Below are 26,104 nucleotides of genomic sequence, written 5' to 3' on the forward strand. Positions count from 1 at the left end.
TTTCACGGGCTTCTTCATGCCTTGGGTGTGTGCCTCCAGGATGTGGGCTGGGATGTCTGTTCCCAATACACATCCTGGGTGCCAGAGAGTCTAGAGTGTCTTCAATGCCTGGGACCACCGTGGTCCGTGATTGGTCCTCGTATGGAGTGAGTGTTTGTGAGCAGATCTCCCATTGGGTCCTCTCCGTTTTGGTGCAAAGGGAACTTTGGATAAGAGGAGGCCGAAAACACCACTACCATGTCGATCTCCTGAGTTCACACCGAACAAAGGATAAGGAGCCAAGTATCCTGCAACAGAAGCCGAGTCAAGAAATCGCTGGGGACCCACTGGAAGGTTTGGCAACCTGAGCCCACTGTCGTCCCGTGAGACCCCTCTGCATCTGGTCGTCTTAGAAGGTCTGCGAAGACGCTTTGACCCTTTGGAATAGTGGGACCAACTATTCTCGGCACCTTCATCAAACCTTGCAAGTAAGCCTCTTCGGAAGTGTCCCTGGGCCAACCAGTGGGCTGACCAGCTTACGCGGGACGTTTGCACTGTCACCGCCACCGTTTCGAGGAGGCCCTCGAAACTTGGCAAACTGCTAACTCTGTGTCCACGCCACCCTCACACCGAATTTCGTACACTTGGCATTCCCAGGTCTGAAGTGAGACGAGTGTACCCGGACCGGAGTAAACGTGGTTGCCGTGTTGCCCTGCTGTGGCAATGACCTGTGCAAGTTCGCTACATTTCTGACCCCCCTGCCCCTGAAGCCTGTTGCATTGAGAGTGGGCCGATTCATCTACACTGAGTGGAGAAATCGCCACTGTCCCGTTTGGGAATCCTCGCTGCATCTCGGGAACTACACAGTGTCGAGACGTCCTGATTGTCGCGTTCGAACCTGCCAGCAAAGTGGACTGTACTGGCGAAGTTTGGGACTGCCTGCGTCGGGGCCCGGTGAGTAATCCTTACCCCAACCGGTGGCCCCTAGCGCAGGAGCCCATTTTTATGCACAAAGGGGCCCCTGAGGGCCCCTTTCCTTTCCACAGCTATTGCGAAATAGCGACTCCATCCCGCACTCTCCAACTGCCGCTGCCCTCATGTGGAGATCCTGTTTGAATAATGGAAACTTGTTCTTCATCGCCTTATCCACCTTCCTGAGCTGCTAGAGACCCTTGAAGAGACCCTATTTTGTCCATTGGCACAAGCGCGTGCTGGTACTATTGAGCATAAGGCTCCTCTCTTCGTAGGGCTTGGACTGCCTCTTAAGTTAGGTGTATTCTCAATGTGGAACTGGGTCTAACGATTATTTGCACTGCCTGTTTCCTCCCCATCTAGGTGGTCTACATATTGCGTGCTTTTAACCCCTTAGACCCTAATTGTCTTGTATATATATTGTGTGGATATTGATGTGTTGGTTTATTCTAGTGTTACTGTGATTCTTCGCTATGGTCTACTTTACAAAGGCCTTGTAATAAATGTGTATATAATTCTTTATAACACCTGTCTGGAGTAATTTGTAAGTGTCCTTGCTTTGTGTGCTCATTGAGGTCCTTCAGTCACCCTCACCCCTCTTGAGACTTAGTCTTGACTGCCTGCCATAGCTACCCTGATTGGTCTCGCTTGTCCAGAGGTTACCCTGTTCCAAGAAACTAGGCTGGCCTTCTGAACCTCTGCCCCTCCAGGTCAGAGTTCAGAAATCCTTCTTAACAGAGGCGTAGCAAGTGCCTGGGGACCGACATCCCAAACATGGTAGAAATCGCTCTGATAGAAATTGAGATAAGACTGTCTGAAGACCGCGGCCTGTAACGGCACCTGAGACTGGCAACTCCACACTCCTGGGGGCTCCTCAAGTTGGGAGCGGCACGGCAGATACACCGCGAAGGACAGTCTGGTGGCGGCTGAAACTGCGAGATCATCCGATCGGATCACCCGACCCAAACCGGGTACATCAGCTTATCCAGCAGCCGCGAGCCGTGGCGGAGGAGAGGGACAGTGCTGCTAGCCAGTTCCTGCTGCAGGGACACTGCCCCCAGACGCTGCGTGAGAGGAGTCAGCATCGGAGGGACACTGCAGAGCTCATCTAACCCACCGACACCCGGATCACCAAAGGCGGGCACTAAATGCTGGCGGCTCGCAAAGGAGTGAAGATGCAGTTCACACGGCGGGAAAGTGATCCAGTTTTCCCAGCCTCCAAACATACGCAGCGAAAAAGACACTCAGAGGCACGGTGAGGGGGCAGGGGGATGCATCGCTCTGATCCATGAGTGAGAATCACCACTCCCAGGCATTGGGGAAGCAGTAAATTTCAGCCTCTTGCTCCCAACCCGCAGGCACTACCCAGCTGTACTAATAACGTCACATGTAAGATCCATAATAATAAACAGACCCGCCATGATTGAGTGCCACTGCATACCCCGACGTGCACGCTGACTACAAGGGCAAACTTCCACAAGGGAGAGGAGCAAACCATAGGAGGGGCTGACCACAGAAAGACCCTTTTGAAACCCGAGTGGTGCATCTCAGGCCGCTACGCACACGCACCTGAAATTTCAGCCCTCCTTTCACGAGGACTGCAATACGGGATTACCTACCGTACCGCGGAATACCCGCAACAGCACAAGTAATTCAACACTTACTATAGGAGGCAGCAAATCCTTAGGCATGGTCAAAAGTGAATAGGCTTGTGCTGACGAGGCAACAGCCCCACAGCACCTGTTAGTTACACTTTGAGGGCAAGTCAAATGAGGAGACAACGGAACTGGAGCTACAAACTACCCAGAGGCCAGAGAAAGAGTCAAAAGGTTGGTCCATGATTGATAACAAGAAACCTTCCCACGTAACACACCATAGATGTGGGAAAACCACTGAGAGAAGGGGGGCAAACGACATACCAGGCTCAGCGCTGAGCCATCATTAAACAGTTACCCTGTGCTGACATTGACGGAGTGCTTTGGACTCTGCACCAGATTACACATGGCAGATACCTTCTGGGGATGAGTCAAGACTGATGACCCTGGACAGCAGCGGTAGATGACCTGGCAATGAAGAGGAGAGGGCAGGCATAAATACACTCAAGCTACTGGTGCCACCGGCCCGACGGGCAGGTCAACGATGGAGGTCGTGTAGACCCTAAACAGGACAAGGAGTAGGAAGACACAGATACCCCCGCCCCAACTGCACTCGGCTACACCACCAATCAAGGTTGGCGTGTCTACCGATCTCCCGAATATAAGTTATATGTTTGGAGCTAGCTTGGGTCATAGAATTACCGCAACTCCACATAAAATTAACGCTTGACCCCACTGTATAATGCCTAAGGGGCGGCCTCTAAGAAGAGCGGGCGATGGGCAGATTTACCAAACCAACCGCCAAATCAAGCCACATGAGCAACCAGGGAACTACTAACTCAGAGGTGACGATGCCGACTACTTCCTCGCCCCCCATGGATCTACAAGGCATGTTTACCTCAAAGCAGGAGGGATTTGCGGCTATAAACAACAAATTGGACGGCATCAACATTAACGTCACAACGATGAGAGCCCAGCTGGAAAAGGCTATACACAGAATCACCAGAATCACAGAGACTGAAACAATAATTGGCACAGCCGAAGATGCAATAGAAGTGCTTAAGAACACAGTGATAAACATGGCTAAAGATCTGGGCACCGTTAAACTGAAATGTGAGCATTTAGAGGCGAGATCTGGACGTAACAACATCCGCATCATAGGGGTGCCTGAAGAAGCTTTGAAAGGACTTTGGAACTCGCCATCAAGGGAATTACTTAAAGACCTATTTGGGGAATCCTGGCTGGTCCTCAATGTTCATCGTAGAATGGGCGCATAGATCCTTGACAGCAAAGCCCAAGCCGGGTGCCTTTCCCCGCCCGATCATAGCACGAATCATGAAGAATAGGGACCAGGACATGGTTCTGAGAACAGCGAGCAAGAAACAAGAGCTGAACATAGAGTCCAGTGCCATCCGTATTTTCCCAGACTAGGCGGCGTACATTTATCAGAGTAAAGAAAATGCTGAGGGAATGCCAGATACCGTACGCAATGTTGTATCAGGCCATACAACGTATGTAATATCAGAACAAGACATACTTTTTGACATTCCCTGAGGAACCTCCCATCTTTGTTGAGGCCAACATTCCGCTACCTGCTAAGCGGCTTTCAGAAGAAGAAGGAAATTGAGCGTAAGGTAACAAGAGCACCGGAGGGCATATTTAACTAGCTGTACAAGCTAACGATTACTGTAATAATATGGCGCCTGCTGTGCTAGATAAATACACGAACAGGGACTGCATCGCTTAGAATATAGGGATGGACCCTGGCCACATGAACAGTAAGAAACATTATGATGAGTAGGATTAACCTACGGATCGTACTGGGCATGAGGTTATGTGAGATCGGGCAGCTAATGAGCGGTTATTATATAACTGTGATACCCCCCCATGGCCCACTCTGTTGGCGACAGAATGGTCACCGCTCCAATTATAATGGGAACTAAATTTGGTCTGTAGATTGTGTGAGGCTTGGAGATTGGTGTTACACGAAGATGGGGGAACCATTGCAGACACGACTGCCCAGCGCACAAAGGAAATCATAATGAGTGTTAGCAACGTTAAGTTAACGGTTTGGAAGGGACTTGGATAAACAAGAATTAGACAGTATGCACCCGACCCGGACCATCAAAGGCAGCGGACAGCCCCCAATGAGAGTGCATAGTTTAAATGGGGAAGGGAGGGTTGTTCATTGGGTACTGCATAGTAGAAGTTTGGGGTACTATGAGGGAGGGGGTGGAGGTTGACAGGGGTAGTTGGGTTGAAAAAGTTCACAAAATGCACAGACTAATTGCAACATATTATTATCATGCTAAAATACTGCGAGAAACTATGATGGTGAAACACAGATGCATAAAAGACAATGGCCCTCATTACGACCCTGGCGGAAATCGAAAAACGATGGCGGAAATGCAATACCGCCATCGAATACCGCCCGTTGCGATTATGACCCGTCACCGTAAAGTACGATGCCATTAGCGACACCGTAGTGAACGCCAACGCTAACTGCACCAAGTACGCGCACGCGCGCACTGCGAAACCGTAATTACCACCATGGCGCAACGGTACGGGAATTCTGACCCTAGCGGACATGTACCTAACGCCATCAAGCATGGCGGAAAGTACCATTCCGCCATGGCGAGAAGTACGGCATCGCAAACCAACCATAAAAGGCCTTACTGAGTGCCTGTACACCACTCCCTGGCCACATTGCACAACTCCTCGTAGGTGCAATGAAGTCAAACAATGCAACCAGTGAAATGTACAAGTCACCCATGCATGCCAACGAACAAATGAATGTAGGGGCTCCAAGTGCCTTGTGAGTGGCCATCCATATTAGCCATGGCACCATTGCCGTACTGATGCAGCACAGGCATGTGAAGCTCCAAGTACAGCAACATGAACTGAAAACTGAGACAAACAAAAACAGGCCCCCCATCGCTTGACACCAGTGCAAGGCAACATACACAGCAGTATCCTGAGTGAGACTGCACCAGCCCTGTACTCCTGCCAGTAAACAAACCAACCAGCAGCATAAGCATGTACCACACAAGTTGGCAGAGTGACTGAGCAGCCAGGCACATCTCAAGAGGGGCCAATGGGAGCAGCAGGGCACAGATGGCACGAATACAGAAGCCATTCCAATGGACATGACCTCAGTCTCCCTCAAAGAAACGCACGCAAACACAGGCACCTGTGACCAGCCATATTCTGAAAATCACATCATTCCACCAATCCACCTGGCTGACCGGCATCTGTTACACAAAAGCCAATCCCCCTCCCATGAGCATGACATCATTAAAACAGTCATAATGGCAGCCCCTATCCCTGACCTTACTGGCCTTCGTAGGCAAACGCGCCCAGTACAGTACCACGCAACTATGCTCAGAAGGCCGAACCCAAAGCAGATCTCCTCACAATACATCGCTCCACAAATAGGAATATGCTACATAACTTGCAAAGAATAACGCTACAAGGTCAATATCATAATCAAAATTTAATGCACAACAAAATCACCCGGGCCATACAGCTATTAGGTCATGAACTCCAAATCATATCTCATAATTGTGGGCTGCATCCGCAATAAATGACCAGCTTCTTCTTGTGTGACGCCCTGTTCCTCCATGGTACACAGGGGCTACATCCACGTTCAAAAAGGCAACATGGAAGCGCCTAGAACCGCAGGGCCGTCCCATTAGGTAGGCACTAGTCCAGCTGAAAGCTCGAAATGTTGCTCCTAGCCACTAGTACTGCGTAAGGGCATGTGGGCCATTGGCGATCGTCCCATAAGATCGTAATGGTGCTCCACTGATTAACACGAAGCAGCAGGTGTCGGGAGTAAAAGCCATCTGCAGGAGTGGCATACAGATGGCAGCGGCAAAAGGGGAGGAGATACCTGTCACCCAAATGAAACGAAAAAGAATAGTATGGGCATCTGAACTCCATTTGAATTACTCACTTCAAAGATCACACTAAATCCACAGCCATATGCATGCTAGCCCACTCAAAAGGATTATTCGCACCCAATAATCACTTGCGAATCATAACCATATAAATCGAGGTGAAAACACTATTACAAACAAGTGTTTGTGTGCATGCGTCTGTTAAAACAGAATCCATTAGATGGGATTAGTAACGTGCATAGACACAAGTGTTTGAAGGCGCGTCGAGACAGGGAGGGTTCAACAAGGGCAGATAGACGATGGTCCCACTATGGCAGCCCTGCATCACATAGCGCAGAGGAAGTTGATAGATTCCAAAAAGCCATGTACATGGAAGACTCTCTATTAAATCATCTGTCCATGCATCCATACATCATTCCCTCATCCCGGTATAAAAACGCCTGATTATTTACTCACATCACATTAGAAATTTCCATTGAATTTGTGCTAAATGCAGTCTGCAAAATCCACTGTGCTCCAGGCCGGAATTCTAGTGTTGTGAAGTAACATGTATTTGGGAACGTCCTGCCTTAACCTCCACTACGCTATTGCGCATCCCATACTATTCATATCAATCATTGCATTCTCGGCATGGCCCCTGTCCCAAGGACATTAAACAATAGAACTTTCTATCTGCAGTCAGACCTGTGGGCGTCTCCTCGCCGCTAGCTGGAAACCGAAAGCGCTGTCCTTCGAATTCCTCATTTGCAACATCACGTCGAAAAGGCATCTGTGACCGCTTGAAATCACAAATCCATCCATTTAGTGTGGCAGTGTGTGAAAATGGCAACTGGCTACACTCACAAATGGGACGCCCCGCCCGTCGGTGAACCGCGGTACAGCGCTGCATGAGGGTCCACCGTTAATCGAGTACTACATTCCACGGACCCTTCACAAGTATGTTCCCGACTGCAAAGATAGTATGTGAAACAATGGGAGCATAGCAGATTTAACATATGAAGCAAGATCTCACTGCCATCGGGATGAAATACATGATTGTAATAGCAAGATGCCATGCGTCGATTTGCAGCGTTATGTGCGGGACGTGCTCGCCCAAAGGGGATTGCAGCTTGCACAGGTGGAATGAATCACCACAGGTGGAGGCTATACAGCTTGGAAACACATAAATTGCACACCCAACCCCCTCCCACAACCACACCCACTCCAAAATGCTACCGGCAGGACTTGCGATGTTGGCCCTGGGGGACCTGATAGCACTGCAAGTACTCCAACTTCAAGAAGAAGACGAACACCAACTACTACAACAACCGGCCGCACAGAGGAGACGCAGGAGGAGGAGGAGGGCAAGGCAGGGCCAGCAAGGCCCACCAGCACAGCCACTACCACCACGCAGGCAGCCCGCAATCCCACGCCTCCGAGCACATCCGTTCAACCTCACTGATGAGCAGATCCACACCCTCTACCGTTTGGACCGGGACACCATAACCGCCATTGTGGACATGACACACGCTGACCTTGTCAGCATGATAGATAGCCCAACCGTCATCCCACCCCTACTGAAGGTGGTGTCTGTACTCCACTTCCTGGCCACAGGCACCTACCAGCACACAGTCGGACAGTTGCATGGCATTTCACAGCCACTGTTGTCACGGACACTATTGCAAGTGCTCGATGCCCTCCTGAAGCACGCAGACGACTACATCTCTCTACCACGCTCGGAGCAGGAAATTACGAACACAAAAGTGGGATTCCATGCACTTGCCGGCATACCGGGTTGCATTGGTGCCATCGACTGCACCCATGTGGAATTGGTTGTCCCACATGCCATGGAGGCCCAGTACCGCAACCGAAAACAATATCATTCTCTTAATGTACAAATGGTGTGTGACTCAAACAGGATCATTACACATTGTTGTGCCCGATTTCCTGGATCAACCCATGATTCCATGGTCTTACGGAACTCTACAATACCACGCTACATGGAGCGACATGCAGGGAACAGATCCTGGCTACTCGGTGAGTCTCATTTCATGCATGATAATGTGGGGTATGTGATGCGGCAATGACCTGCCAGGAAGGGGGGGTGCTTACGTAGCAATGTCATTCCTCAAACATCCTTTATTGTCCACATACAGGTGATGCCGGGTATCCACTGAAGAGATGGCTCCTTACACCACTCCGGAACCCACAGGACCAGCATGAGGAGGACTACAACCATGCCCACTCACGTACCCGTGTAGTCATAGAACAGGCATTCGGCCTACTGAAGGGTCGTTTCCGCTGCCTCAGCAGGTCTGGCGGGGCACTCCTGTACCGCCATGAGAAGGTTGCTAAGATGGTCATGGCATGTGTCATGCTACACAACATGTGCATACGTAGAAATGTGCCCATGCCCCCTGACGCAGAACTGCAAGCACCAGAATATGGTCATGATGTGGGTGGGGATGTGGCAGAACCTGAAGGAGTCCGCGAGGCACAGGAGGGCCGTGAAATTCATCAGATTATCATAGATTCATGCTTCTAGCACTCACGCCTGGTGGTTGATACATGGACACGGGAGTTGTGGCACTGTGTGTGTCTGGAACATGCACAATATGAACTGTACGCCTATGATGGCCTCGTACACAAAGATCAATGTCCACACATCTCATTGGATGATTGTGAAATGTTTATAGCAAATGTGAAATTGTGTTACACACCCCATCGACCCGCCACCCAAGTAAGCCCAACACACCCCCTCCACCCTCCTACCTCCCCCCCGAACACCAGTGTCCAAGGATGCTCATTGTCAGTGGGCAGACGCTATTGCAAGCCCCCTCTCCGGGTATCAGGGGCACCCCTGCCTGTGGAGCGCAGGTTCCTCCCAGATCTACGTTGGGGGCTGCCCTGGACGGAACTTGCAACGGATGATGTCTCTGCCTGCTCACGTCCATGCATGTCCCTAAGGGTTTGTGAGAGCTCAGTGAGCACACGGCGCACAGCGGCAAGTTCAGCACATACGTCTTTGGACGTCGCATGCAGTTCCCCCCTCAGGCTCTCGGTGCTTCTCTCCATTTGTACTCTCAGGCTCTCGGTGCTTCTCTCCATTTGTTCTCTCAGGCTCTTGGTGCTTCTCTCCATTTCTGCCCTTAGTGTCTCTGTACATGTTTCTATGGCTGCCTTGGTAACCCCACATTCATCAGCATGGTCCTTGAGGAGCGTGGCCAGTTGCTGCTGTTGCACGATCACCTGGTCGAGGGACTGTTGCCTCTGCTGGGCCATGGCCATTTGCGGTGGTGTCACAGAGGGGCTGATCACCTCATGTTGCCTTGACACAGGGCTTGTGGGGGATGGCCAGTCATCGTCTTGTGAGTGCCCCTGCGTGGTATCCTCATGTTGTACGGGATGAAACAAACAGGGGGATTGAGACAGGTCATGGATGGATCGTACATCGACATCACCGTTTTCTGTGTCGGAGCATGCTGCCATTAATGCAGTGTCACCTATGGTGCTGCTGCCACCAGAAGCAGTGCCTTCTGTGGCATCCATTGGGGGGGCCTGTGGTGGTGGTGGTGTTGTGGCCATGCTGGCTGCTGGGGTGCCTGTTTAAGTCCCCTCCTGTGTGCTGCCACTTGATTTGTGCTGCTGCCGTGTCTTGATGCGTGCAGCTGAGGTGGAGGGTCTTTGGCCGTTGGTCTTGGCCCTCTTTGCAGGTGTGCTGGTAGGGGTGTCCTGGAGCTCGTCGTTTGAATCGGACCCTGTGGTGGAGTAAAAGAGGGCGAGCGTTATTAATGGGTCTGTGGAAATTGGAATGGCAATGTATCACATGCATTGGGGTGGTACCTGAGGGTGATTTGGGTCAGGGCCTTGGAGGTGGTTTCATTTTTGTGTGGATTGAGGGTGCAGTTGTATTGCAGCCTGCAGTTAGGGGGTGCCTGCTGCACGTGTAGAGGGTGTTTTTAGGAATTTTAATTATTTATTTATTTAATTTGACTTTTAATGTCCGCTATCAGGCCAATGTGAGTGGACGTTCTCCTGGACATGTGTTTCTGTTGCACTATGTGGACACATGGTACTTCACATGATTGGACATTGTGGTTTTAGCATAGTTTTATTTGGGCCACCTACCTGATTCTCCGGATGTCTGCACTCCTTTCTCCATCCCTCCGACTCCCTCTATGGTCTCCATTCCAATGGTGGAGGCACAGATTTCTTTCCAGGGGGTCAGCTTGATGGGTGATTCCGATCCTCCCCCGGTAGCTGTGGCAATGTTACGGTTGGCGGATAGTATGCTCTGTACGCGTATCCGCAAGTCGTCCCATCGCTTTCTGCATTGCTGTGGGTTGCGGGGTGCGGTCCCCACCGCACTTACCCGCTGTGCCACCAGGGCCCATATGGCCTTCTTGTTCGCAAGTGCCGTCCTGGTCATTTGCGTCGAGAAGACGACGGCAGCATTCTCCTGGAGGGTCTCTGTGAGCACCGTGAGTTCCTCACGTGAGAAGTGGACCTGCCGCTTGCGGTCGCACGCTTTTTTCGCTACTTTTCCCATTGTTTTGGTTTCACTAGGGTGGATGACGGGTTGGGATGTCTCTCAGGGTAGTGTTTTTAATGGTTGTGTGAAAGTTCTGATTTTATAGGTGTACGGCGTGCTGTTTCCCGTTCCGGGACCATGTTTTTGCTTCCGTTTCCGTATATTTACGGTCACCGTATTTTCCGATTGCCGCTCTCTACGGTGACCGCTATGTCCGGTGGCGGAATTGCACCTAGGTCGCCGTACGACGGCGGTGAGGGGCGTTTTGGGGACATTTCCGCCATCGCGGACTTTGCACTTCCGCCAAGGCGTAGTGCTCGTGCCCGATGGGTCAGAATTAGCCGCACTTTACTCTGTCGTGCCATGGCGGAAACGCTATTTACGCTATGGCGGTCAGGTCAGTTGCTTTCCGCCAGGGTCGTAATGAGGGCCAATGGGCCTCATTGGTGAGCTCACTTACTTATGAAGAACTAACCAATGATCTCTGTGCCAAGATTGACAGCTGGAATCTACTCCTTACATCACTTATGGGCAGACTAGCTCTGGTGAAGATGATATACTCCCGAACTCTTATATCTCTTCAGTACAGTCCCACTGTGGCCGGGGAGATCCTTTTTCTCACGTTTACAAAGTGCATGCTCAGTGTTTGTGTAGCAGGGACAGGCGCGAGCCAGCTGGAGGCATCTTACAATGCCATATGAGCAGGGTGGGCTGATGGCCCCCGAATTTGAGCTTTATTTTCTGGCGGCACAGGCGTATTATGCGATATACTGGTTCAAAGGCGGGCCCAGCCCACCACACATAGCACTTCAAATGCTTGGGGAGGACAATCGACAATCAAATGGATCCTACCCTGGTCACGCATCGAGCATGGGCTAGGCTACTAGGCCATCCTAAAGGCTCGATAATGTATACTCCAGACATGCCTATCTGGGGTGCATCATATTTACCAGCATCGCAAGACGATAGCTTAGCTACACACTGGCGGGAAAGGGGGATACTGCACTTAAAGGACCTGTTCCCAGATGGTCAGTTTATAACCTGGCAAGACGTCAGGGCTACAATTGGGGACACTCCTTCACAGAAATTACCATATCTTAGGCTCCGCTCCGCACTAGCGACACAATGGGATGGATTCCCGACGGAACTGCCCACACACCCGAGCCTAAAATACGCACTCGCCCCATGTACGGCCAAAAAGATGGCTTCGAGACGGTATAAAATAAAATTGTCCATCAGGAAGGTGCAGGCTCCGGACATGAAAGGGGAATGGGAAAAGGACCTAGGGATCACTTTCACGGAGGCGCACTGGGCGTAACTGTGCAAATTGGTAAAGCAGATCACCTACAACTCCAGGTACAGACTAATTCAGTTTAAGATACTGAATAGAGTGCACCTTACCCCAGCACGTCTTGCAAAAATGTATATTGTCTCAGAAGGAAAATGCCTGAGATGTGGGAATGATGATGCGGGCTTGCTACATATGCTATTGTCCTGCAGGACACTGACTGAGTATTGCGCAGCGAAATGTGTGTGCTGCGCTGGAAAAGATGGTCGATCAACCTGTCACGTGGGAGCGGGAGACATGTTTACTGATATTAGTGTGCAAAATGAACTCCATCCACCGTTGGCTCCCTAACATGGGTCTGTTATTGGCAAAACGTGCCATATTATTGAGATAGAAAAGCAAGAAACCACCCACGATGGAGGATTGGCTGGGTGATATGTCCTGCCGAACGATAATGAGAAAGTTTACTCTAGACTGTTACCCTCAACGAATCGCCCGAAAGATATATGGGGAGGATTCAGATAGTACTTACTTAGCAGAAGTGAAGACGAAACTGTGGATGACGAGATGTCATGAAGTTTGAACTGTAATTCCTTTGGATGCATGTATCATATTATACCAATGTATCACGTAAAAGAAAAAGTCAAATGTATGGAATGTATTGTTGCAACTCTGTGTACTGTTAAATAAAGTTTTTTTTTAAAAAAAAAACATCCTGCCCCTGAGCTCTGTTGCCGTGAGGATTTTCACCTTTGCCGAGATGGCCTTGGTCTCTCCAACATGGCCGCTGACCTCTGCACTCGCATCGGAACACTTTTGGTTCCAGGAAGCTGCACCTGATTGGCTGCCTGCAGGCTCTTATTGTGCTATGGCCCGGGAGCCATAAGGTGATGCTGGCCCCCTCAAAGGGCCACCTATAAGGGCCTGGGTTGACCCTCTCTGGGACTGTCTGGGCTCTGGAGGGCCCCCTCCTTCTCCTCACCGATCCCAACTACTTCATTCCTCGCCTATTCCCTGCACGCCGCATACAGTTGGTAAGTCCCTCCTCACCCACTCCATATTCACTTGTAAGCATTGCACAGGCCCCCCTCGTTGCTGCCTGTTTCGCCTGCAAATTGTTCCCCTCCTGCCCTACGCACTGCAGCGGAGTTCAGGACTTTGCCGCCAACTCTCCCTGTCTTTACCGCCTTCTGCAGCATTCAGTTTCCTGTCCCTTGCTTCTGTGCTCCCTATTGTGCCAGCCTGGAGCTATACGTTTCGGCACCTTGGATGCCTATCCTCGTTCCTGCATACTGGCCAGCTATATCTTTATTGACTTCCTGCCTAACCACACTTTTCTGGCCTCCATTGTGTTATTGACTTGTCTGCACTGTGTTACCAGGCTTAATCTTTAACCAGGCTTAATCTGCACCATGGACCCTTCTGCCTCCACTCCACACTTGCCTCTCACCTTCCTCATATTGGCTGTAACTAGCAGAGTCTGGATCTGTGTGCATTTTGCTATTGTTGCTGAGCTTAAAGTTGGCCTTTTCCCTCCTCTCTGGAAATTCAAAACTGCTTGGTCTTACAACTACTGGCTCCGTTTCATTTTATGCTTCCCTGCCTTTCTTTTTACAATTGCTGGCCCTGTTTAATTTCTTGTATGCTCTCCATTTCCCTGCGAAATTCAAATATGCTTGTTTTGCAATTGTGTTTTTCTGCTATATCTTGGATCCTAGGCCTCTTCCTTTCACTCTTCTTTTGATTGCTGCATTGCTTTGTGTATTTGGGTCATGCCCTGCAGTTCCTCCCTCCTTCGGCCCTTCCTTCTCTCCGCTTTCTCCTCAATGGTGCTCTCAATACATCATAGCTGCCATTTGACAACATCACTGATGACCTGCATCTCTTCTATCCCCCAGGCACCGATGAGGAAGATGGAATGCAGGACAGGGGTGCAAGTACATCCACTGCACGCCGCAAAGGGACCAGGGCCACCGCCACCCCCACCCCAAGAAAATGCCTACAGCAACAGCCAGTGTGCCACGCAAGGCAGTAACCCTGCAGCCACAGAACAGCAGCAGGCACCCACAACAGTGGGAGCCGTTTCCATTGATACTCCGCCAGCCACCACGGATGTTATGTCTACAGAGGTGGATGATGAGGCTGGAATCATGTCTGGCACACCCACCCCAAGCCCCATTGCCAGCCTTCCCCCCCCCTGCAGAGTCTGAGAGCCTGGACGATCCGTGCCTCCATGACTCGGACCTAGGAGAATCTGACATTGGCATCCTTGAGGAGGACAGTGCCCTGGACGGGGGCCCCACGCTGGTGCCTTCCACCGCCCTGCCAGCAACCACCCTGCCAGCCACCACCCTGCCAGCCACCAGTACTCCTGCAGCCGACAACTCTTTCGAGGCTTGCCTGGCAAGGGTTGAGGCCCGACAAGAGTCCATGCTGGAACTCATGCGGCAACAGGTTAACACTGGGAATGAGACCATGAGGGCCATTGCCACGGCCATTGCAGCCAATACTGCTCTGTGGAGGCATCTACGTGTGCCTTTAGGGAGTGTATGGGGTCACTCACACAGGCCCTTCTTGCAAATCGGCAGCGAATGCAGCGGACATACCTTGGGCCAGCCATGGGACTGACCATTGACACCTCTACTGCAACAACCCCTTCCACCTCGGCCCAATCGAGCCCTGTGCGTTTAACGCGAAGGAGTGCACAGCGTTCGGCCATGGCACCCCCAGACCCAAAAATTGCCAAGAAATAACAGTACAGGCAATGACATTTAGAAAAAGTGCATTGGTGAAGGTAACACTGTTTGTTGGACATATGGCGGCATTTGGGATCTGTGGGGTGGGCGAGGGAGTTTACAGGGGTATTTTCTGGGGTTTGTGGGGTGGGAGAGGGAGTTTACTGGGTGTTGTGAGGGGATTATGTTCGCCATATCACGTCTGCTGAAAATACACCGTTGTGTACTAGCAAATCATTTGTTGGACATTGTTCTTTTTGTACATGTACATTTATTGTGTGTTGGTGTACAGTGGGGCAATTCAAAACAAAAAAGTGTGCATGTCCAGATTCAGCCAGTGGGTTGTAGACACATTACTTACATTGTCCCTGCGTTTCAAAAGTATTCGTCAATTAGTGCTTGGCGTACAGCATGGCCATCCCGTGCATCACGTATTGGCAGGGGGGCTACTTCGCCTCCGTCTCCATCCCCTTCATCCTCACCCAGCCCATGCCTGTCAATGTCAGGTGGCAGTGGTACATTCCTTCGGACGTACATGTTGTGCAGCATGACACAGGCCATGGTGATCTTTGCCACCTTCTCAGGCCTATATAGGAGTGCCCCACCAGACCTGCTTAGGCAGCGGAACCGCGCCTTCAGCAGGCCAAAGGCCTGCTCAATGACAACACGGGTACGAGTGTGCACACGATTGTACTCCTCTTCATGGCTGTTCTGCGGGTTCCACACAGGGCTAAGTAGCCACAGCCTCAAGGGATATCCTCCATCACCTACAAGCAGATACAAATGTGTGTGTGTCACACTGAACTGCCACCTTCAGGGAGCACAGTCATGGCAGCAGCTACTTGGTGTGGGCATGCACATGTCCCTGTACATGTACAAAATAGTCACCTATATGGAATGTATACTGTAAAGAGGTGTGGTACACTGGATGGGGTTCAATAGATGATGCTGGGTGTAATCATGCATGCTGAGGCAGATGTGCTTTGGTAGTGCGAAAATCTTTGGCCTCCAAATCATGCTGTATATTCTCTATTATGCATGGTCACACTCGCCGCATTGCCACAGTTGCCATCCTATTCATTCATGCATTGCTTGCCATCATCATGGTGCCCTGGTTGTGCTCCTTACTTGTTGTCATTCATCTGCAATATTTGTGATAAGTGGCCCAGTGATGTGTTATGTTCTGTTTGGCTGGTTTAGGTGGGGAGTGTTTAGCTCTGCATGCATTCTGCACTCACTGGCCAATGCAACCCAGGTGCACTATTCCCCCCCTTTCCCACCCAGGTGCACTATTCCCTCCCCCTTTCCCACCCAGGTGCAGTAGCCCCCCCCCCTTCTGCATCCGCACACATCAGTGCCCCACAGCATGGCCATGGGCCTGTTGTGCAACTCACCGAGCAGCTAGGCACGTGGGCCAGCATGTCGCTCCATGTGACGGGGTAGCGTGGAGTTGCGCAGTACCATGGCATCATGTGTGGATCCAGGAAATCCGGCGCAGCAATGGGTGAGGATCTTGCTGGAGTCACATACCATTTGCACATTGATAGAGTGGTATTGCTTGCGATTGCGGTACACCACCTCTATGGCATGGGGGACTACCAATTCCACATGGGTGCAGTTGATGGCACCAACACAATTGGGCATGCCTGCCAGTGCATGGAAGCCTACTTTGGTTTCAGCTATCTCCTGGGCAGTCCGTGGTAGGGATATATGGGTGCTTGCGTGCTTCAGGAGGGCATCCAGCACTTGGTTCAGCACGCGTGAGAATAGTGGTTGTGAAATTGGTAAGTGCCTGTGGCCAGGAAGTGTAGCACAGACACCACCTTTAGTAGTGGGGGGATGGCAGTGCGTATTTCTATGTGGCTGGCAATGTCATTGTGTATCATGTCCACTATGGTGGTGATGGTGTCACGGTCCAACCGGTACAGGGTGTGGATCTGCTCAGGGGTTAGGTTGAATGGGCTGGGTCTGGTGCGAGGGATTGGTGGCTGCCTACGAGGCACTGGTGGCTGCCCTGGTGGTAAATGCTGGGCCTGTCTCACCCTCCTTCTCCTCCTGCGTCTCCTCTGTGCTGCCTGTTCTTGATGCTGCTGTTGTTGCTGTGGTTGTAGCAGAATAGGCATATCCTCCAGCGCCATGACTGCAACTGCTAGTGGTAGCATTTTGGTGTAGGAAGGGGTGTGGTGTGTAGGTGTGCTCCTTTTGTACTGGGCCACTCTACATTGCCTACACCTGTGGGAGGGGGTTGTGGTGTGTGGGTGTGCTCAGTTTATACTAGCACAGCCTCCATTGGCTACACCTGTGGTGATTGTGTGCACCTGTGGCAACTGCCTTGTATCCTGCTTGCTGTTTGCGGGTGGTCCGCGATGCCTATTTGGCCGGCATCGTGCAGCCGGTGATTACCGGCTTCGCGATACCGGTATTTGCATGTATGCGTGGGTTGAAATAAACCCCTATTACCGGCATGCCGGTATTTACTCCCTGAAGGGGCACGTGTACGCGCCTACGCCGCTATTAGCAGCACCGTTGTTAAGTGTGCCGCTAATACCGGGTTTGCGGGTCGGAATGCAACGGGACGATGAACGATGCCGGTATTAACATACCGGATCGTTTTTGCCTTACCGGCATACCTCGTAATGAAGCCATCTATTCCATTTGTTCCGTTCATTCCATGCACTCTGTCATTCCATGCCATCTATCGGTTCCATGCACTCTATCTATTCCGTGCACTCCGTCCGTATCATGCACTCATCCTTTCCATCCTCTCGTTCACTTTGGTCCTCTCTTCCATTTCATTGATTTCATCCATTTCCTTAGTTTCATCCATTTCACTGCTTTCATCCAGTTTGTTCCTTTCAGCCACATCACTATTTTCATCCACTTCATTAGTTCTATTCAGTTTAATCCATTTTAATTTACATTGGCGGTTATTCGTTTTCGCTTTCTCGCTCGGATCATGATGCTGGATTGTGATTTATGATAAAGCAGCTTTGGGCTAAGGTCATTGATTGCTGTTATCCAGTTTGAGTTAAGAGTCGATTTTTGGGGAAGAGCCATGTTTTCAGTAATTTGCGGAAAGACATGAGGTCCTCGGTGAGTCGGATGTGGGGAGGAAGTGCGTTCTACAGAGTGTGGGCCATGGCTGAGAATGATGATCCACCTAACCTTACTGAGTTGGTTTTTGGTATGACTAGGAGGCCGGCAGAGCTTGATCTTAGTGTGCGTGGAGGATGGTAGAGTTTTAGTTTGTCTTGAAGATATTGTGGTCCGATTTTATGCATTGCTCGGTGGGAGATGCATAAGGTCTTGAAGATCACCCTTCGGGCAACCGGAAGCCAATGCAGAGTTTTGAGGGCAGGGGAGATGTGATCTCTTGGGCCAAGTGCTAGTAGCAGTTTGGCTGCTGCGTTTTGTGCTCTTTGTTGTTTAGTCAGTTGGTACGCGTGGACTCTAAGGTAGAGGGGGTTAGCATAGTCCAATCCTGACATGACAATTGATTGGACGGCTGAGAGTCTGTTGGGGAAGGCGAGGTAAGGAAAAATGCGCCTATGAGTTTTAAGGTGGTAGTGGCAGGACTTGGAGACGTTGTTGACTTGGAGCGAAAGGGCTAGGTCTGAGTCTAGGGTGCATCCAAGGTTTTTTACTGAATTTGAGGGGGTCGGGGCGTTGCCAATGGCAGATGGCCAGGGTAGCGGGTGCGGAAGACGTTCGGTGTTGCCACATATCATGATTTCAGTTTTGGAGGGGTTTAGCAAGAGGTGGTTTATGGTCATCCACTGATCTATGTTGAGGAGGCATGAAGCGAGGCCGGGTTGGCAGTTGGGGTTTGAATTCCGGAGTTTTAGGATTAGTTGTGTGTCATCGGCGTAGTTATAGCACAGGATATTGTGCGAGCAGATTATTCGTGGGAGGGTGGACATATAGAGGTTAAACAGGAGGGCTGACAGGCATGCTCCTTGCGGAACTCCAGTGTTGACTGGTCTGGCGTGGGAAGCATAGGTGGAGAGTAGGGTTATTTGGTTCCTATTGTCGAGGAAGGATGCTATCCATTTGAGAGCGTTTCCATAGATTCCCATGGAGTGGAGTCGGTCAAGGAGTATTGAGTGGTTAATTGTGTCGAAGGCGGTGAATAGGTCAAGAAGGATTAGTGTGGCGCATCCCGCAGAATCAGCAGTGTTTTTAAGGTCATCCCAGATAGAGGTTAGGGTGGTTTTGGTTCCGTGTCGGGCTCTGAAACCTGATTGAGCGGGGTCTAGGAGATTTTTGGCTTCGACAAAGGCATTTAGTTGGGAGTAGGTGGTTCGGTTAATGAGTTTGGCAAGGAACCTGGTGTTTGAGATGGGGCGGTAGTTTTTGGGCTCGAGAGGGTCGAGGGAAGTTTTTTTTAGAGGGGACTTGACATGAGCAGTTTTGAACGCGTCGGGAAAAATTCCTGAGGAAAGGGAGTCATTTATGATGGTTCTTGCGTGCTCTCCTGCGCAGGTAGATGCAAACATTTCTTTGAGGGTTGTGGCTGGGCAGGGGTCGAGCGGGGAACCGGATGGTCTGCGGGCAGAGAGAAGTTTGAGAAATTGGTCAATTGATATTGGAGTGAAGGAGTAGAAAGTCAGTTGGGTGGTGGTCGCAGGCGGTGGGATGGCAGGTGGGGTGGGTGGATTGTGTGATGGGTGTAAGAGAGCTAGTTTGTTGGTTAGGGAGTTTGTTCTTTCGAGAGCTGTGGTGTAAAAGTGTAGAGAGAGTGAGTTGCACATTGATTGTGAGGGGGTGGGAAGGGTGGTGGTAGAAGATGGTTTGGTGAATTTGGCGATAATTTTGTGAAGTTTTTTGCTGGGTTTTTACAGTTTAGGATTCGGGAGTTGTAATGGTCTTTTTTAGCTTTCCGGATTTTGGCCTCTTAGTGGCGATGGTGCCGGGCCAAGGAGTATCTGCTCAGGGCTGTTTTGTCTTTCCGCCATTTGCGTTCTATGGATTTATATAGCTGTTTAGTGGTCTTCAGTTCAGATGTGAACCATCTAGGAAAAAGGCCATGGCGAGCTGATGGTTAGCAAGAGGGGTTGAGCGTGATTAGTGAGGTGTTGAGCCATGAGTCAAAGGCGTCGGAGGTTAGGAGTTCATTGGGTAGGCGGAGGAGACTGAAGGAGTGCATCTGCTTGGTCGGGAAGAATATTTTGTTTCTTCCAGCATTTGCGTAGATTTGGAGGTTCTGGTTCGGGTAATGGGAGTGGGTTGGGTGAGCGAATGGCGAAAGAAACAATGAAGTGATCGGACCAGATGATAGGGGTGGGGGGGTTTAGAAGTATCAGGTTGCGGGAGCTGAAGATGGCATCAAGTGTGTGTCCTTTATAGTGAGTCGGCCCGTTTATGTGGGTATGGAGGTTAATCGCGTCTAAGCCGTCAACCAGAGAGTGGGTCATAAGGTTGGTGGGGATGTCAAGCCATATGTTGAAGTCTCCTAGCAGGGTGAGGGTGGGATGGTTTAGTTGGAGGGTGGCAAAAGAGTCGCAGAGGTTGTTTGAGAATTGTCTATCATAGCCAGGGGGTCTGTAGATGATTAGGATGCTATGGGAGAATGAAGGGGTGAGGGATAGTTTTACGAGGAGTGATTCTCAGGAAGGAATGGATGGCTGGTTGTCGATGATTGAGGCGTGGAAGTGAGACTTGAAGGCGATTGCTATTCCTCCTCCTCTAGAGGGACGGTTCAGTGGGATGAGGGAGTAGTCAGGGGGAAAGGCTTCATTGGCGATGGGGGCGAAGTCATCAGAGAACCAGGTTTCCGTGATAAAGACCAGGTCCGGTTTGTCAGAGGGGAGGAGGTCAAAGATGCTGTGTCTGTTTTTTGCTACAGATCAGGCATTAAAAAGGATGCAATTTACTTCGGTAAAGGAGGATGGTGAGAGAGTAGCAGAGGTGGCGGGAGGGAGGGGAGAGGGTCAAAAATGGGGAGCTAGAGGGGGTTGTTTGGTGGTCGATGGGAAGAGTAGGCGGGCAGTTGAGTTGGTGGGTTTGGGGGGGATGGGTTGGACTGGTGTGACGGGTTGATTGGATTTGGGTCGGAGGGTTTGATGGAGGGGTTTGGGGGGTTAGGAGTTTCAGAAGTGGTCAATGAGAATTCGAGGGAGAGGGGTTTCAGGTAGGGTGAGGCAGGGCGGGAGGGTGGTGATGACCGAGATTGGGAGGATGAGGAGGTGGGTCGAGACAGGAGTGGCGATGAGTACTGAGAGATTGAGGGAGACCAAGTACGTTTTCTCTTCAGGGTTTTTGCTGTGGTTGGTGTGTGAGAGAGGGTAGGGGGGTTGGAGGGGGAAACGGAAGCGGCTACTGTTCTTGCCAGGGCGAGGCGTGCAACTTTTAGTGAGGGGAAGGAGTGGGGTCGGGGGATGATGGTGGGAGTTGATGAGGGGAGTGGGGGGTGAATGGTAGAGGGGCTGGGTGTGCGTGGGAGGCTAGGGTGGCTGTTAGTCGGGGAGTGGGGAGAGCGGGTGTGATGATAGTAGTCAGGTGGGAGGAGGGGATGGGAGGAGCAGTGGTCTTAGGATGGTTGGCTCACCATTGTGCTCCTCTGGCTTGGTGTTTGGATAGGGGATGGGTAGGGGATGTGGTGGAGGGCAGGATGGTTTGGGGAAGGGGGTTGGGAGATAGGGAGGGCGGGAAGGGAGGCGGGCGCAAGGGGTTCATTTTCGGCGGACTTTGGTGGGTCGGGTGGACTCATTGTTTGGGTTAGTTTGAGCTGTGTTATAGTTGGCGTTGGATGATTTCGTTTGCACCTTCCCACTTCAACTACACCACCGGATGTTAGTTGTACACACTCTCTATGAATAACTGTACTACTGCTATACCACAGCGATAATTCGCACTTTCTAAGTTTAGCTATACCACCGGGTGAGATTATTCACAGTTTCTAAGTTAAACTATCCCACCGGGTGAGATTATTCACAGTTGCTAAGCGTAACTAAACCACAGGCTGATATTATTCATATATTCTTAGTTCAACTATACCATAGGGTGAGATTAATCACAGTTTTAAAATTCAACTATACTATAGGGTGAGATTGTTCATCCTGATACAATAGTACACCCCTCTCACTATCCAACAGACAATGCATGACATTTTGGAAAACACTGGCTACCAAGACCAGCCCAAACGGCATTCTCCTACATCTGAACAATCAAATAGGCATTATGAAGGCAGTTAAATCCATTGACTCTTGAAGTAGTTCAATTAGGTTATAGGCTGCTCTGAGATCTAATATTGAGTAGACCTGTGCTCCAGCAATCCCAGTCAGTAGATCATCGATCCTTGGTAAGGGAAACTTCTCTGTCACCACATTGTTGTTTAGGTTCCTCAAGTCTATACAATGCCTAATCGAACCATTTGACTTCCTTAATACCACAATGGGACTAATCCACGCCGAGGATTTGTTATTCTCAATGATGCCCTCCTCCTCCATCCTGTTGATTTCACTCTCCACATCTTTACGTAGAGCTAATGGTACCATTCTTAACTTGGATACCGTAGGTGTGGCCCCTCGCTTCAGTCTGATTCAATGCACAAATCCTTTAAGAGAACCTAATCTTTTCTCAAATACCCTCGAGCAGCCATCCGCCAGACCAACTGATTCACCCTCTTGTTCAGTTCCTTGTATCGCAAGCACTTGCTCAGGATGTCGTCCATCTAGCCGTATTGCTAACTAGGCTTGGTCATCCCAAAATAGTAATTCTCCTCCTCTACTTGCCACATATATCATTCCTCTGGCCTTCCATGCTTTGAATTCAAACTCTCTGCTGAACTGGCCCAATATATCAATGGGTATGTCCCCATATGCATTGGCCATAATCTCTAGCTCTTGTAAAGTGCAGCAGTCAAATTTGCTCTTCCACACCTGAAGGCTTATCAAAGTGCAGTCTGCACTGTTGTCTATTAGCATGGAGATGGTTATTCCATTTATGACCACCATGCTATAGGGTTTCTTTCTTCTCAACTTTCCCATGACAGCCTGTATGGAACTGACAACTTCCTTACCCATATGTTCATACTCATCTTCCCCTCCTTCTTTGAATACTTCTCTCACTTGTCCAAAGGATCTGAAGTTCTTGCAGCATCGTGCTACATGGCCTTTGCGCCCACACTCTCGACAGATAACATACACAGAATGACATAGACCTGATAAAGATATCATAACAAGAATAATATGCAATGACAGAACATATTTACAGATTGATCTGGGGAACAAGTATGATGTACATTCCTAACAGAAGCCTCTTCAAAAGGACCTTCATGGAGTGAACACCTCTGGTAACTTCTTCAGGTGTGACAGGGGAGAAGAAGAGAAGGAGGAAGGAGGAGGGTGGGGGGGCCAAGGGAGGTAAGGGGGTGTGTGATGGGCTGTGAGGGTGTGTAGCAAGGTTGATCAGGATGTCCTGAGTTGGGCGGCAAAGTGTGTGGCCAGTACGTCGCAGGGGGCCTGGGAAGGAGAAGGGGAGGAGGAAACGGCGGAAGGGTTGGCTACTTCCCTGCAGATTTTGAAAAGTTCAGCGTGTTGTTGGATGCACCAGAAACCATGAGGAAACCATGAGGATACGCATTAAACCTGCCTCCAAGTGCAAATCCTAGTATGAGTCTGACCTGGCCACCATGAAACGCAATTGCAGAGCGGCTGAGTGGAAGTGGCAGGCATTGAGCACGTCCTCTGACAAACTGGCCTGCCTCCTGCTCCAGAGGCAATACAGACTCTCCATCGGTTCTAAGAAGACAGCCTATACCCAAGCCTGCATCTCTGCAGCCTCTAAGAACACGGCAGAACCTTTCCAAATCGGCAAGGAACTCAACAACTTCTTTCCTGCCCTCCCTGGCCCTCTGTACTTCTCTGGCCTCTCACCTCATTTTCAAAACTCAGGACACACTCTCTGCTCTCTCCTCTACTCCACACCCTTCTCCCTCACCTTCTCTAAAGCCTCCCTTGCCCCCCTCTACCTCTCCCTCCTACTCCCCTATTTTTCTCTTCTCCAATAACACCTGATGAGGTGTCTAGACAAGTCAGCTCTATGAAAGTCTCATCCAAACAGGAGCTCCGCTGCAACTTGAGAACTATCAAGGACGACATTGTCTCCATTGCTCCAGCCTTGGCCGATTTCTGCAATCACTTCTTTACCACTGGATCCTTCCACTCACTCCTCAAGCACTCCTTTGTGCACCCTCCCCTCAAAGAGCCTTCTGCTGACCCTTCCTGTCTGGCTAAATACCATCCTATCGCCATTACCCCCTTTCTGGGCAAACTCTTAGAGAAGCAGTTTATCTCCCAGCTTAACCTTCACACTGAATCTGTTGGATGCCTCCACGACCACCAATCTGGCTTCCGAGCTGCCAGAGGCATGAAAACTGCTCCCCTGAACACCCGTGAAGACTTACTCTCTAATCTCGATTCCAACACGCCTTCCATTCTCATCCTTCTTGACCTTTCCTCTGGTCAATCATGCCACCATTATAAATCTGCTCCGTGATACCCTTGGCATCACAGGCCTGGCTCTGGATTAGTTGACCTCTTTCCTCACGGACTGACCTTCCCATGTTCAACAGGGCCCTTTCCTCTCTACCATCTTACTTTCCACCTGCGGTGTCCCTCAGGGCTCTATCCTCTTGATCTGGCTCTTCAATATCTACCTGGCCCCTCTAGCCCATTTGATTTCCACCTTCTCTCCTAACATCGAGTGTTATGCAGATGGCACTCAGCTCTCCTTCAGGCTACCCTCCTGTGCCTCCTCCTCTTCCTCAATCGTTCCTGACTGCCTTTCTGCTATTCAGACATGGTGATAGCAATGATCTCGACCGTAATGCCAGTAAAACAGAGATCCTTCTCATTGGGACCTCTGCTCCCTCTTTCCCTCCCACACTCTGGCCACCCTCCATGTGCCCCCTCCCTTCACGCTCCTTTCAAGAAAAAACCTTAGGGTCATCTTCGACTCCTCTCTCTCTTTCTTCCCTCACATCTCGGACCTTGCCAAGAAGGCTCACTTTCAGCTGCACCTCCTAAGAGGCATTCTCTGTTTCCTCACCTTCTGCCAGAAACTCAATGTCTCCAGAGCTCTGGTTCTTTCCAGGCTGGACTACTTCAACAGCCTCTTCCTCAATCTGCCTAACTCCTCCCATTGCCCCTTCAACTAATCCAGAATAGGACTGTAAGACTTGTCCTTGGCCTCAAGCTCAGGGACCGTATCTCTCCAGCCCTTAAGTCTCTCCACTGGCTCCCGGTTCAAGACCCTCTGTATCATCCACAAGGCTTTCTGTTGCCTGGGACCCCACTACATCCAACCCTCTCTCTAAATACCTCCCTGCTACAGCCCTTTGGTCATCTAGCTCTAACTCCCTGCAGATTAGACGCTTTTCCAAGCAGAAAGTGGGGGTAGATCTCTTTCCTCCGCAGGTGCCTCGCTCTTGAATGGCCTCACTGCCCCTCCGAGACTTGAGACGGATCTCCTTAAGTTCTGGAAGCTCAACAAGTCCTTCCTTTTCTCTTCTTCCGTCCCTCTCCCCCTCCCCAGCTAATGTACCCTTCTGCCCTAGACTGCCGGACTGGTTACTTCAGAGTCATACAGGGCACCAGGACCCCCTACCCCTTGACTAGTCCACCCCTACACTTAGTCTCCCCTGACCCAACCCCACCCACCTCCTCATCTAGCACTTGTCCTTACGGGCCCCCCACATGCACTTGTCTGGCTTGCCTTACCTCGCACTTAGCTTGGGGCCCCCTTCCCCTGCTTTCTGTGCTTCTCATGGCCCTGTCCACTTGTCCTCCCCTGGCACTCTCCTTCTCACGGGCCCTTCTGCCCTGTTCCTGCACTTCCTCCCACTTTTCCTCCCCCCTGCACTTCTCGTTACTGCACTTGCACAATCTGAATGTCACGATGCCTAGTAAGCTCGCTACCTTTTGACTCCCCTGTTACTCCACCCTCTTGCTTCATTGCTCCTCGAACCACTTGTATATTTGCGCATTACAAATGAGAAATAAATAAAAATAAAGGCAATGTGAAGCTGAAAAGAAAGAGAAGAATCAAAGATAAACCCAGGATTGCGTGCTCGCTGATAGACTGGAAGTTCAAGAGGGGGGGGGGGGCAATAGACAAAGGAGAAG

General features: G+C 50.6%; 1 pseudogene; it reads left to right on the forward strand.

Moving 5' to 3' along the window:
- Positions 1–26,104, forward strand: part of LOC138487583 (zinc finger protein 850-like) — a 673,452-nt pseudogene that overhangs the window by 378,843 nt on the left and 268,505 nt on the right.

Source organism: Ambystoma mexicanum, chromosome 9 (assembly GCF_040938575.1).
Source record: "Ambystoma mexicanum isolate Mex_15411 chromosome 9, UKY_AmexF1_1, whole genome shotgun sequence".
Lineage (NCBI taxonomy): Eukaryota > Metazoa > Chordata > Amphibia > Caudata > Ambystomatidae > Ambystoma > Ambystoma mexicanum.